We start from the raw sequence: 13,952 nt of genomic DNA on the forward strand, positions 1-13,952 counted from the left end.
CAACATGGCAAGCTAACAAGTGCATCAAGAAAAGGCCCAAGTTACAGCAAGTTAACTGGACCTGCTGATAAACCAAACACTAGTGCTATTGACTACTCAACCACCTAAACAAATGCGGCCACAAATCCTGTCTGTTTCTCTTCTGGAAGCAGCCTCTCTAATCTCGTGCTGCATGCACACACAAAGAATACTCTGGACTGATGACAGATGTGAGGTAATGTAAATAATCTATTCCAGCAGGACGGCCGTCTTCTATGTTTTCCATGACTGGCAGTATACAGAGGATATTTATAGGCTCTCCAGAATCTGTTCTCACGACAACAGTGCCTGGCTATATCAGCTGTCATCTTTTTTATTGTTTAAATTTTGTAACAGTTTTCTTTCAGTTTACATAAATTAGGTAAGATGATATGTCTCAGGTAATATGAAATAAGACAAATATGAGAGTGGAATGCTGCAAATATGAGCAGATTGAATCATAAAAGGGAAGACATTGCTGTGCTTATCAATTAAGCAACGCAGACCACAGTCAGTCAAAGATACCTAATTTATCAGGAAAAGTCATACACACACTGATTCTTCAGTCAAAAAACAGAGATGTCGGAGGATTTCCACTTTGTCAGAATAATGCATTTTTATGAGGAAGGTTTAAAACATGGGGCCAGGTTTCTTAATATACAAAAATGTGATCAGTGTTGTTTGTTGTGATAGGCGTTGTACTAATTCCCAATAACATCATCCTGAAGAATCTAGGGAGACTGGAAGTTCTTTGGGGCTAGGAGAGTCATTTATAATGCAGTGCTCAGCACAACAGGGTACAGGGTACCATGCTTAGCACAACAGGGACCCAATCCTGATTGTACCTGGTAGGTGCTACCACAATACTACTAACAACAACAACAACAGGCAGTCCAGCACAATCTCACTTCATCAACTGAGTTCAGAATTACAGCTCTAGAACTTATCTGAAATTGAGAGTCCCACCAAGAATAAGTCATTATAACTATATTATAGATACTTTATTGGGTCTAAAAACTGAGTGAAGACCTCCTGATGTTTTCCCCAGATGGCAGAACTATGGAATTTGAGTGCTCATTACCCTGCTTTCTATTTCCCGAAACCTATCAGAAGTGGTAACAACACAATAGTCATCAAATAGTGGTAGATTGTGTCAGCTGAAGAGCTAGCCTGACCTAGAAAGTTTAGGTGATTGAGGAACTTCTCTACAGAAAGACCCTAGTTTGACCCATTAGGTACCTCACCTGATGATAGCTCTGAAACTTGGAGTGGTCCAGCTAAAACTTTTTTTTCCAAGAACCCTTATCCAATTTTTAAGCTCTTTTTTCTCCAATAGCCAATGGCAGAATTCATGATCTCAGTAAACAAACAAACCTCGTTTTAAAACCTGAACTTCATAATTCTCCATTGGCATGATCAATGATACCAAGGAGGATGTCAAAGGAAATGACATAGAAACATGTAGAGCACTGTCTTCACTATACCTAATTCCCTAGCACAATAGTTATGACAAAGGTCACCAATGGACATAACTCTGGAACCAGGGTTGATTTCAGAGGGCTGAAAGGTGTAGAATGTGTTTCAGAGACTTGGTCACCAAGCATTTTTGAGGAAAAAGAAATATGAATTTCATTACCGTTGGTATTAGACCAACAGGATTATTATTATTATTATTACAGTAGCACCTAGAGGATGCAACCTAAATGATGGTCCCATTGTGCTAGGCGCGGGGCAAATGCTTGGGAAGAAAGCTTCAAGGGCTTACAATCTACATAACATACATTATGCATACACAGAACACACATGCAGCAATTATACAAATATATATGATTAATTCCTTACCATTTCATAGATTGAAAGCTGCTTTGGGAACAGACAGTGTCTCCTCAGTGTTCTGTGCCAAAATGCATATAATGTCACCATTCAGTAAATATTCACTCTGATTAGAGATGGACCTGAACTGGAATTCTTGAACTTTGGGGTTGCTAGGGTCCATCTTCTCAGTTTCGGATGTAATCATATTCAACATTTAGAAATGGACCATTTCTGCCTCTAGGATTTGGAAGTGGAAGTTGGGTTCCACTCCAAGCCCTGCTCATGTCGCAGCCTCAGCCCACTCACTCCCTCTGGCTTCCCCTTCTTGTCTCCACCACTCTGCTCCTCTGGAAAATGAAGCATTCTCCAGCTGGTCCCTCAACACTTCCCTCCTCAGAAATAACCATTGGCTCTTGGACAGCCAGGCTCCCTCCTTCAGTGCCTGCTCCTTTTAGGGGCAAGGGGAAGGAGAGAGGAGCAGAGGGCTCAGCTGTGGGAGGAGAAGCAGCAGCTATGGGACCACGGACCATCTGTATACCAGGTGGGCAGTGTGGGTGGGAGCAGTAGCCACAGAGCCTTCCAAAAAAGTAGGGCCTAGCCTAAGTTAATTGAACTGAGGGAGCTTTAATTCCCCCCTCCCCGCAAATCTACTCCCCTTCCCCAGCCAGAAACCATGTCCAAATTTCAACACAATCTGCTAAACACTGCAGCTCTGTCTCCAATTGAAGGGATAAACTTACTCTCAAGTACAGCAAACACTACAAGATACCTTGCCTCAGAAAGCAGATATTAAACGTACTCTACTGGATATTTTGTGAAAATGATCTTTTGCTGAATTTCACACAACTTTCCAGGGAATGATATCAGATAGGTAAATAAATTGGAAACATAAAAGCATTTAAGAAGTGGGAAGACGTCATTTGGCCAAGAAGCTTTAACTCATTTAGACAAACTAATTTTGCATTGATTCCTTAGATCTCCATTCATGAGAAACCTGCACCATAGGCTGTTAGGGGGACTGCATCATCCAAGCCAACTCCAGGGCCAGTAGAGTGGGCATATGTAGCAGGGAGGAAACACAGCACCTTCACACATCAGAGCTGCTCACAATGACTTTTGTTGCTGATTGCGCATGTTTGGTTCTACTTGTTAAATCTTGTTAAACAGGAAACAGGTTTTGAGGCAAGAGGGTCCCTTGGAGTTCAAACTCCTGCTTTCAAATGTTCTTACAAGATGCACAATTGGCACAGACTTACAGGAAATATTTAATTGGAATCGGAAGGCACTGGCTCCACCAACCTTGTATTATATTCTCTGTGTGCTCCCGTTACAGTGATTTTTGCCAGTAGCTTAAATTGGTGATTTGTTTATATCAATCAGTGGAGAGTTCAACAAAATCAAGGATATAAGTGGACTGTGGTGATGCAGTGGGTGGAGGGGAGGGGTGAGCACTAAGGAATATTCTTATGAAGTAGAAGGGCAGCGACTAAACTGAGAGTGACATATTTATGAGTCCAGTATCGGTTGCCTACACTGATAAGCCATGGTCATTAAAGGAAGGAAAAGTCACCTTTGTGTATATAAAATATACAAGATTCATAGCCTGAAAAGACTGGACAGGAAAGCATTAGGTAAATAAAGGATATCCCATAAAGCATAATGTGAATATTAAGTTACCTCATAAGGGAGGAAGGTTGTCTGTGTCTGCAGTAAGAATGAAGAAAAATTAAATTCCTTTATTTCATCCCAAGGTTAATTGGCCTTTTGTGGTTCAGCGGGAAGGCCGACCTTCTTGTTGTTTTTTGAAGAATATATTCAATGTCCATCCCATTTGAATGGAATCTCCCTGTGTCCCCTAAAGTGTTCACCATAGGCCCACATGAGAGGCTCTGAATGAGCATCCCATCCATTGTTAGAGTGGATAGAAAAATGGAAACCCAATATCACAGAACTCTGACATTTCAAAGTTGTTTCTGTTTTGCAGGGTTCACAGGGGAACCATTTTTTTTTAAATTCTTGCAAAACAATTTGAAATTTCATTTTTCTCCCGTCTTCCCCTTTTTTGCCGCAGAGTGCAATAAAATGAACATCCAAGGTCTGTCTGTTTCATTTTTCCTTTTGCCACTCTGTAACTTTCCAAAGTTACAGAAGTTTTGAAAATTTACAAAGCAGCCAAAAAACAAACAAAAAAAGGAACGAAAGAAAGAAAAACTGGGGGAAACCTAGACAACATTCATTTTATTACATTCAGTAGCAAAAAGGAACAAAGGAAAAAGGGAAAGAGGGGGAGAAAGAAAAAAATATAAGCAATTCAACATTTTGAAAAATTTTGACAGATTCAGGTAGACAAACATTTTATGAACTTGTGTTGATCTGGGTGAATTGTTTCAGATAAAATGAAAACATAAAAATGTTGTTTTGACATTATTAAAATGAAACTTTGATTTTTTTTTAGCTAGACTCACAAGGGGACTTAGGCACTATTCACAAACTGAGGTGCCCCCACTTAGACTCAATAACTTAGTAGTTAGTGCAATTGACTGGCAGGAGGGAAACCTAGGTCAAAATCCCTACTTTCGACTTGAATCCAGATCTGCCCATTGCTAGTCAGCGCCCTCATCACAAGGCTATAGGTTACTCTTATGAGTTAGGGGGTTGACCTCAATATCTCCTGTTCCATGTTGTATAAATACTTAAATATTAATTGGAGCTGGGCCTGGAACCGAGCTGGTGTCCTGTCTACAGGACTAATAAGTATAAGAGATGCACAAACCAACCAACACGGCCTCTGTTTTGTGGATCTAGATCCTTCATTTCCTTTGCTTTGACTAAAATGGTTAAAAATGCCCAAAACATTTAGTTGGACCCAAAACATTTTCCCAACTTTTTCAATTCACCAATTTTTTTTTTTTAAAAATCAGTTTTAGTTCAGGATGAATGGAAAAATCAATTATGTGTACAGCACTATTTCAGACTGACAAAATAATACGGAAATAGTACGAGTGATGGTTTTCAGTAAGAAACAAGGAGCAAGGCATATTAGACCAGTGGTTCTCAAACTTTTGTACTGGTGGCCCCTTTCACATAGCAAGCCTCTGAGTGCGACCCCCTCCTTATACATTAAAAACACATTTTTATATATTTAACACCATTATAAATGCTGGAGGAAAAGTGGGGTTTGGGGTGGAGGTGACAGCTCAGGACCCCCCATGCAGGGCCGGCTCTAGGTTTTTTGCCACCCCAAGCAAACCACCCAAGCAAAAAAAAAAAAGGGGGTGGCCAGAACGCCGCCCCTGGGATGTGCTGCCCCAACCACGTGCTTGCTTTGCTGGAGCCTAGAGCCCGTCCTGCCCCCATGTAATAACCTCCCAATCCCCTGAGGGGTCCCAACCCCCAGTTTGAGAACCCCTGTATTGGACCTTGCTCAGGCAAATTTTAACGGAATGACATGAATGACAGTGAATGTTACTTGGCTGGCTAGCTATTGACATTACTTTGGCATGTTAACATGTCACAGTGAACTAGAGCTCAAAAGAGAGGAAGCTAGTAAATATTTCCCCCCCAGAATCACTTTGTAGGCTCACTGCATTAAAGAAGTATTTTCTTCTTTCAAGCACATGTATCCAAATAAATACACAGGGCTAGTTCCTCAGCTGATGTAGATCAGCAGAGCTCCATTGACTTCAGTGGACCTATGCCAGTTTACACCAACTCAGGATCTGGTCCACATGGACTGCCTTTAAATTTATGGAAAGATGTTTATTTTTATCATACCTATTACACTTTAAAGATATCCTTTAGTCCTGCAATCAGTATGCAGCTAAGAAGCTGTGCGGGTTTAAGAAACAATCAAGCAGTGATCTGTCACCTCTGGAAGTACAGTTGAGTCCAGCGTGGGACTAACTCTCCCCTTTAACCACAGCCCTCGGGGGGGGGGAGGGGTTCCTTTATTTTTTGTGGTTTGCTTTTAACATGTTGCACACGGTTCACTTTTAAATGCAATATTGTACAATTCAGAAGACGAGGGAAACAGAACATCATTTGCACAAGCCACCTTCTAGGCAATGCAGCTTCACTTCCTTTGGATTTTTGACTCCTGCTTTTCTCCCTTTGCTAGTGTCCCAGCTCTGTGTCTAATAAAAAACTAGTCCACATCACTAAACTATGGCACATAACTCAGAGCAATTTGTTACTGTTGGCAATGTCTGTATAGTAGAGGCCCAGGAATAGGCCGGCATGGAAGCAGCATTACCTCCCACTCTTAAAGAGCATGATTTCTGCCTGATTACAAAAGGGGTCATTGGTAGGACAATGTAGGGAAGGTCAGACATATTGACTTGCAGAGTAACTGCCTGGGCTGAATTCTCCTTTCCGTGAGGACTTACTCCAGATTTACCCTGGAGTATCTGAGAGCAGAATTCGGTTCCACCTTTTCAGTACTGCAAGTATAATGGTACATTTTAAATCTTTATATTTTTTTTTAATTACTGATTTTTTTTTAAATGTCTTAAGCAAATACAGTCTCATGCTCAGAAGTTCATTTAAAATATATATATAAATACTTCTAAAAGTAATGACACAACAACAACACCACTAAGCCTGTGGCCTTTCCAAAGCACTGCTCCCTGTGTGTGGTTAAAAAAACCAATGCATTTGTATAATTTCAAAGGAAACTGGAAAGGAGAACGACCTCCTGAGGTCTCTTCCAACCCTAATCTTCTATGATTCTATGTTTTGCATTGATTCCTCCTTGGCTTATGTGATCTTCAACTCAGGGGCATGTCCAGTGGGTGTCATGGGAGGAGACAGTAATGCCCCCGTGGAAGAGCCCATGGCAGGGTAAATATTTTCTTTGTGTTTGTCCCATGAAATAACTAATTGGGAATCAGGGATGGAAGGAAACTGGAATTTTCAGGGTTCAGCATAGAAATTTGGCAACCATTAGCCCTCCTAATAATAAAAAATAAAGGTTCGATTGTTTTCTGTCTAAAAGGGGAGGAGAGGGAGCTAAGGGCTGCTGAAGATGGGAGCTTCCCTTGAGGAAATTTAGAAATGCATAGGGAGAAGGAGTAGCAGTTGCCATAGGCATCGACTTCCCCTCTGCCCGGTGGGTGCTCGACTCCCCTCCGCCCCTGCCCCCGCCTCTTTCTGTTCCTGCACCACCCTCACCCCGCCCCCATTCCACCCCTTCCCACCCCCATTCCACCCCTTTCCCCCAAGTCCCCGCCTCTTCTCCGCCTCCTCCCCTGAGTGCACTGCATCCCTGCTCCTCTCCCTCCCTCCCGGAAAGTCCTAAGCACCACCAAATAGCTGTTAGGTGGCGGGGGGGGGAGGGGGCGGGGACGCAGCACACTCTGGGGGAGAAGGAGGCAAGGAGCGGGAGCTTGGCTGCTGCTGGGTGCAGAGCACCCCCTAATTTTTCCCCGTGGGTGCTCCAGCCCCAGAACACCCACGGAGTCCGCACCTGTGGCAGTTGCTGCCTCCTATTCAAAGAAAGGTTGTTTTCTTGTGAGATACTTGGTCATACTCAGAGGTGATGATCAGTCTCAGCTTTTCTTCTGTGTTTATTGGTAAACACTTGCCAACGTGTTCCTCCCATCTGTTCTTTTCCTTGTAGCCATCTTCCTTCAGACAGCTTGAATACACCACCCTGGTAAGGTACAACATCCTCTGGATATAAACAAAGAGTATCTTATCTACAAGCCACATTTTTAGGAGCTGGTAAGTAACTGGTCTTATCAAGTGCCAGGATTCTTTGAGCGAGTCTGCAAAATATTGGGACCCATCAGAATATAGTCAGATGGCAGGTGAATCCTGATACTGTAGTAGGTCAGGAGGAGCAGCAATGTGATGGACAGCCATAGTTAAAAAAGCTGGCTTGTTATGGCTGTCACATCCAGAGCTTGGATATAGTTTGTGCTCTAGAGATGGTCAAAAAAATTTATTTGAAACTTTTTTTTGTGACAAAAATTGTTTTTTAAAATGGGAAACTTTCAGAAAAAGCTTTCTTAAAATTTTCAATGTTTTCATCAAAACCAAACATTTCTAAATTTTGCTATTTCAGAGTTTCAAAATGTTGGTTGTCAGGTTTTATGTTTTTTTCCCTCTTTCTCTCTTTTTGCCATGGAATGCAACAGAATGAACAATGTCCAGGGTTTGGTTGGTTGGGTGCTGGGGTGGGGGATGCTGGAGGGATTTTTTTAGTTTTTGCCACTCTGTAACTTCTGAAAATGTCCTCAAATATGTAAAACTTAGAGAGTGGCAAAAAAGAAACTTGAAAACGAAAAACGAAAAAGTGAAAAAAGCCAAAAAAACCCAAACCGTAGATATCATCCATTCTACTGCATTCTTTGAGACAAAGGAAAAAGTGAAGTGGGGTGGGAAAGAAGGGAAGAGAAATTTTGGAGTTTTTCCAAAAAAATGTGATGAAAAATTTCAAGGAAACAAAAAATTGTTTCATTTTGGAACAAAGATGACAAACGTTTTCATAATTTGTTTTATTTTTCTTCTGCCAAACTGTTCTTGTGTGTTGCAAACAGGATGCGACAAGAAAGAACCAGTCAGGCACCCACCAGCCTTCAGCATAAAACCAAGATGATTATGCTTGCTCTGGTACTGGGTGTAGTACAGTGTTATGTTCATTTAACAGAGGGAATCCCAAGAGCTTTGTATAAAAGCCTCCAGAATCGTCCATGACATTCGCTTGGGCCCAGAGAGCTCTCTGTGAGAAGTGCCTCATTTCCAGGTAGACTAGTGAGATCTGAAGAGGCGGATAATATAGTCCAAGCAGTGGGTAAGGAAATTATTTTGGCTGCTGCATGCTGGATATACTGAAAGGGACCAAGATGGGGAAAGGCAGCCATTTTGAAGGAGGCTGCAGGAGTAAAGGGGAGATAAACAAGGCAGTAAGGAGAAAGCCAATGGGCAGATGCTCCCCAGCCTCCTGAAGCCAGGCTGCCCAGAGAGAATAGCAGATTTTACCACTCAAAAAGCCACAGCTTAACTGGAGTTCCACAATAACAATAACATAAAAGGTAACCATGCCGATGACTAAAAATGTCTACCTCAGTAATCTAAGGAGGAGAACAATGGAAAGTGACCTATTATCTTCAACACCAAGCAGGAAGATAAACTTAATAGCCTAAAGGACCAGCAAATGATAGCCTCTTTCCCCATCTTCCTTAAGACTTATCTTGGTAGGTTGATGATTAATATCAACGTGCGGGTGCCCCAAAATATTCTATAAGCCCCACCACACTCTGCTGGTTACTAATTGATAGTCTTAAACCAACAACAAACTATTCCTAAAGGGAAACATTAAAATACATTTACCAGTTCTAATTGCATCATCCACAATAGTTACATCTTATTGGAAAAGAGAGGATACAAATCTCTTACAGCTACAATTTGGGGGTTCACTTCAGTTTGGATGTTTCAGTTTCACAGAAGTAAGGGACTGACTCAGCAAGGTACTGAAACGTGTGTAATGTGAGCTCTAACTATGAGTCCATAAGTCATCCCCTGGAAGTCAACGGAGCTACTCACACACTCAGAGTTAAACACCAGCTCATGTACCTTGCTGAGTCAGGACCTAAATTTCTGACGTCTCCAGAACTGGGCAAGAAATCTCTCAAGAATTTTCACATGACTTCCAGTACTTACGGTTTCTGGCTGGACTGCAAATCTTGCAAGAACATTCCTCAATACTCCAACTTCATTTTGGGCACTGTAATTCTAGCCAGAATCAGGAAATGCAGAGTTTCATGAAAAATTAAAAATAGCTTAATTTGTCCAAATGCATTCAAAACTCAAAAAGATTCAGTTTGGTTCAATTTTGGGCATACAGTTCAGCTCCACTTATTTATTTTTAATCAGAATTAAATTTGCCTGTTAACATCTTTTCCATGATCTCTTTCCCTGACTCAGTCTTTTCCAACACTGCCAGAACTGCTAAATCTACACCCCTAGCCCACTTATTTAGCCCCTTATATCCCATTGTAACTAACATCCATCACTGTATCAGCACCTGTCTGAACAGCACTAGAGAAGGTTCAAAGTACTATTTCTTACTCTTCATAGGGGTACAGCAGTGGTTCTCAAACTTTTTTTTTACTGGTTACCCCTTTCACATAGCAAACCTCTGAGTGCAACCCTCCCACCCCCTTATAAATTAAATTATAAATAAATTAAAAATTTATAAATTTTATAAATTAAAACCACTTCTTAATATTTTTAACACCATTATAAATGCTGGAGGTAAAGCGGGATTGGGGTGGAGATTGACAGCTCACGACCCCCCTGAGGGGTCCCAATCCCCAGTTTGAGAACCCCTGTGTTATAGCAACACTAAACCATCCTAAACTTATAAAAGTTTCCATTTAAAACATTTGTAAACATACTTTTTCTGCCTGCTATTCCTTCTTCCCCACGGATGCCTCAGCTCCACTGGTGTGAAGGGTGAATGCCTTTTACACTTGCACAAAAGCAAAGGGAGGGACAGATTTTCCCTTTACTGTATAGCAAGACTCATTACTAAGAAACAGCAAATCTGTGGACTCAGTTGCATAACTGTATGAACTGTAGGCACACTAAAAACAGGAACTGCCACTCCTAACATCAGTCACTGCCTAACACTCTGTGATGGGAAATCTGCTGCTTAGTATGGTTAGATTCAGACAAACTGTAGCACTAGCTAACCAAAATAATCCCTGATCTAGAAAACACATAAATATAGGCATGAAACCAAACAGATATTAATTCTTAATTTTATAAAGATTTCTATATACACTTTATAAACTTTATTTATTATTTCTATTATAGTAGGGTATAAGAACCCCAATCAAGAATCAGGACCCAGTTGTGCTAGACATGGTAAAGACACGTTCCTTACCCCAGAGAGTATAAAATTTAGATGTCTGTGAGGATGCAGCTGTTGGACAAAACAGAGAAGCAGGGTAGAGGTGTTTGGGAAGGATAAGATAAACAGTTTTAGAAGAGAAGTAGAAGTGTGTATATAACACTGATATATTATTAGATTCCCTTTTTTTCTCTGCATTTCTCAATTTTCATTTTTGCTCCCTCTACATATGTTTGTGTGTGCATATGTATGGGGGAGCAAAACACACACACACACAAAGTATTTGCTATAGTTCCATTATCTTGCAGCATTCTCTCTTTACCATGCTGTTGTTTTGTTCTGCATTTTATTTTCCAGTTTGTGATTTGCCATTTTATTGAGAAGAGTCCAATAAGGGTTTTTAATAAGGACAGGTGGAACCTTTGTAGCTAGGTTGGAGTAACAGCCACAGTGTGAAAAGTTTAAAAACAAAACTCACTGCCAGTGCCAAACAATGTGAGAGAAGTGATAATATATGGGAGACTAGCTTATTCTCACACTGTTGAAAGATGTCGTCTATCTTCACCCCACACATTTCTCATTTATTAGACGTTCATCAGACGATGCAACCAGTGTCTTATCCAAGGAAAAAGTCAAGGCCTTGGAGAGTTTGGCTTTTGGGACTCAAAACTCTGATTGTTCTAGACATCCTCTCCCCGCTGGGCCTAAGTTCATGCTAGTCAGCAAAGTGCCACAGAAAACAACAATTTCCTGAACTCCAATGTTATAACTGTATTCTTCCCTGTGGTACTCCAGGAAATGTGAAGGGATTTGTATATCTGGATAATCGTGTGGGCTGGGGGGTTATTGCTATGGTTGTTAATACATATTTAGAGCATCCGCCAACAAGAGAACATCTACCATTCGAAAATGTCATCCCCAGAAAAACAACAAGGAGTCTGGTAGAAGAAGTGGTGTTTTACCCATGAAAGCTTATGCCCAAATAAATCGGTTAGTCTTTAAAGTGCCACCAGACTCCTTGTTGTTTTTGTGGATACAGACTAACACGGCTACCCCATGATACTTGATCCCCAGAAAGTGTTCCTCTGGAGGAATAAGCATGACATGTGACTTTCACTTGCTGGTGATCACTGTTGAGAAGTCGGAAGTTTACTGCCTCGCAAGTATTTGACTAGTAGAAGGTTCACTGGATACTTTCAAAGGTGGGTTTAAGAAACCTTTACCTCTCTTCCCATCCTGGGGCATCCAGATCATAGCATGAAGCAGAGCAGGCTCAAGGCTACTTCTACTTTACAGTGGCTGCTCACAGTCCCAAGGTTGGGGAACACTATAGGAGCCACTACGATGGCTCTATGCCACACAAGGAATCCTCACAGGGCAGGCTTACCACCTAATTAATGATTTAATGAATCTAATTAGAGGATAAATAATAATCAAAGCTGAAGTATTTATTCACCAAAACCACGCAACTTCTGAACTAACATAACTGATCCAGAAGCTCTTAAATTATTTGCAAAAGTATATTCAAACTGTAGTGCTCTGAAGTCCAGAAAAACAAACTGCAAAAACAAATGAGGGTAATAAAATAATACACTATGTAAAGGATAAAGAAAAAGGTTAAAGTCAGCATTTTATCTGATAGGCCTTCTTCAGGAAATGCCTGTGAAAACAGCTTTGGAAAGTAATAATTCGCTTTATGGATTCCTCTGCAGATATTCCTTGAAGCAAATAAGGCACAAAGTTCTAGTGCTTTTTTTTCAAACTGAAAACAAAATAGCTTTCAGTGGAAGCAGAGAGGCATCTGCCACTGCTTGTAAAAGGCAGGCTGGGTTATTAAAAGTCAAAAATTAGAAGATACCAAACTGCTAGGAGACAGATTCAAATTTCTGAGATCAGAGCAAAAGAAAACACATCCACGCTGAAAAGAAACAAACAGAAAGTGATGGCCAAACACAAGGAGAGACCTGTGGGGTGGTTTCAAGTAGTTACCTAGCTAACTTCTCTCCAAGTCTGTGGGTGCTATCATCTTGCCTTTCCTGGAATGTTTGATGTTATTTTATTGACAGACAGTTATACAAGTGAAAACCATGGAATTTTCTAATTCACAGCACACATTTCCTTTAATCACAAGAGATGTATTCTTCCAAGAAAAAAGATAGATGAGAAAGATGATAGGGGCCATGTTACTATCAAAAATTACATAATACAATAAGGAAGACACTTTCATTATTATAACAGCATCGTAGCCAAAAAAGCACTATAACTATCACATCTAAAAACCAGTGTATCTCTACTGATATCACTGGACTTACACCTGGTTTACATTGGTGTAAATGAAGAAGAATATGGCTCATTCTCTCACTTGCTTCAAAATCTTTTCATAAGGGCCGAACTTCACCAACACTCAACAGCTCATCCACTAACCAAGTTGTATCTTGAAGATACCACAGAAAAGTTCATTCGGAATATATCTCATCCAGACAGATCTTTCTTGGAAGTACCATCCTGAAATGCAATAGTTCTATGAATATTACTGGACACCAGTAACTGGATGACATCTCTAGGTTATCTCTGGAAGTATAGCCTTTGGAAGGTGATATTTCTGGGAGCGTAACAAAATATGCTGGCCACCTCCAGACTGAGGCATAAGCGGACATATGTCTATATTTTATACTCTCCGTTTCAAAAAGACTCTCTCTTTCTTTGAGGGTATTGGCCTACATGTAACTGGAGGCTTTTGAGGATTGGAGCATGAACAGCTATGTGACTGCCCAGAGCTCCAGCAGTGTTGATGAGACATGTGTTCTGGTCTATTTGGCTAATGTGAGGGACAGGGCCCAAATGTCTTCCTCAGTTCTGGTATGTAGTTTGTGGAGAGGGACAGAGTTGACACTATAGAACAGGGAAAGGTCAAATGCCTGTTCTATTTACATGCTACAAAACTGACAGAATCAGAGTCCCAGCTGTTACCTGAATGAAAACGGAAAGCAACAGCACCAAACAATGGCAGCTATATGGATTTCTGTTTAGAAATTGCTAACACAAACTACAGCACAACTCAGGACAGCAACCTAATCCATTTTTAAAAACATGATGCTCCAGCAACAGCAGCATATGGAAGACAATAACCATCCTTTTATGCTAGCTGTAGTCCTCCAGGACTGGAGAGAAAAAAGCAAGTGAAGGATCAAATGGATTCCAAGTCAAGTAAAGCACTGTGCAGACTGAAGATGTTTGAAGCCAAACTACCGGACACATTTGT

The 13,952-nt window shown here is 40.9% G+C and overlaps 1 long non-coding RNA gene across 2 annotated transcripts; it reads right to left on the minus strand.

The window, feature by feature from the left end:
• Nucleotides 1-7,425: 7,425 nt before the first annotated feature.
• LOC141981448 (uncharacterized) lies at nucleotides 7,426-10,324 on the minus strand. 2 transcript variants are annotated; one of them, XR_012637780.1, is made up of 3 exons: nucleotides 10,233-10,324; nucleotides 9,496-9,567; nucleotides 7,426-7,503 (listed from the first exon to the last, which is right to left on the minus strand). It is a non-coding gene; the product is annotated as an uncharacterized LOC141981448 (long non-coding RNA). The 2 variants fall into 2 exon arrangements; XR_012637781.1 differs by having other exon boundaries at nucleotides 7,435-7,483.
• Between the last annotated feature and the right edge of the window lie 3,628 nt (nucleotides 10,325-13,952).

This window comes from Natator depressus, chromosome 2 (genome assembly GCF_965152275.1).
Source record: "Natator depressus isolate rNatDep1 chromosome 2, rNatDep2.hap1, whole genome shotgun sequence".
Taxonomy (NCBI): domain Eukaryota; kingdom Metazoa; phylum Chordata; order Testudines; family Cheloniidae; genus Natator; species Natator depressus.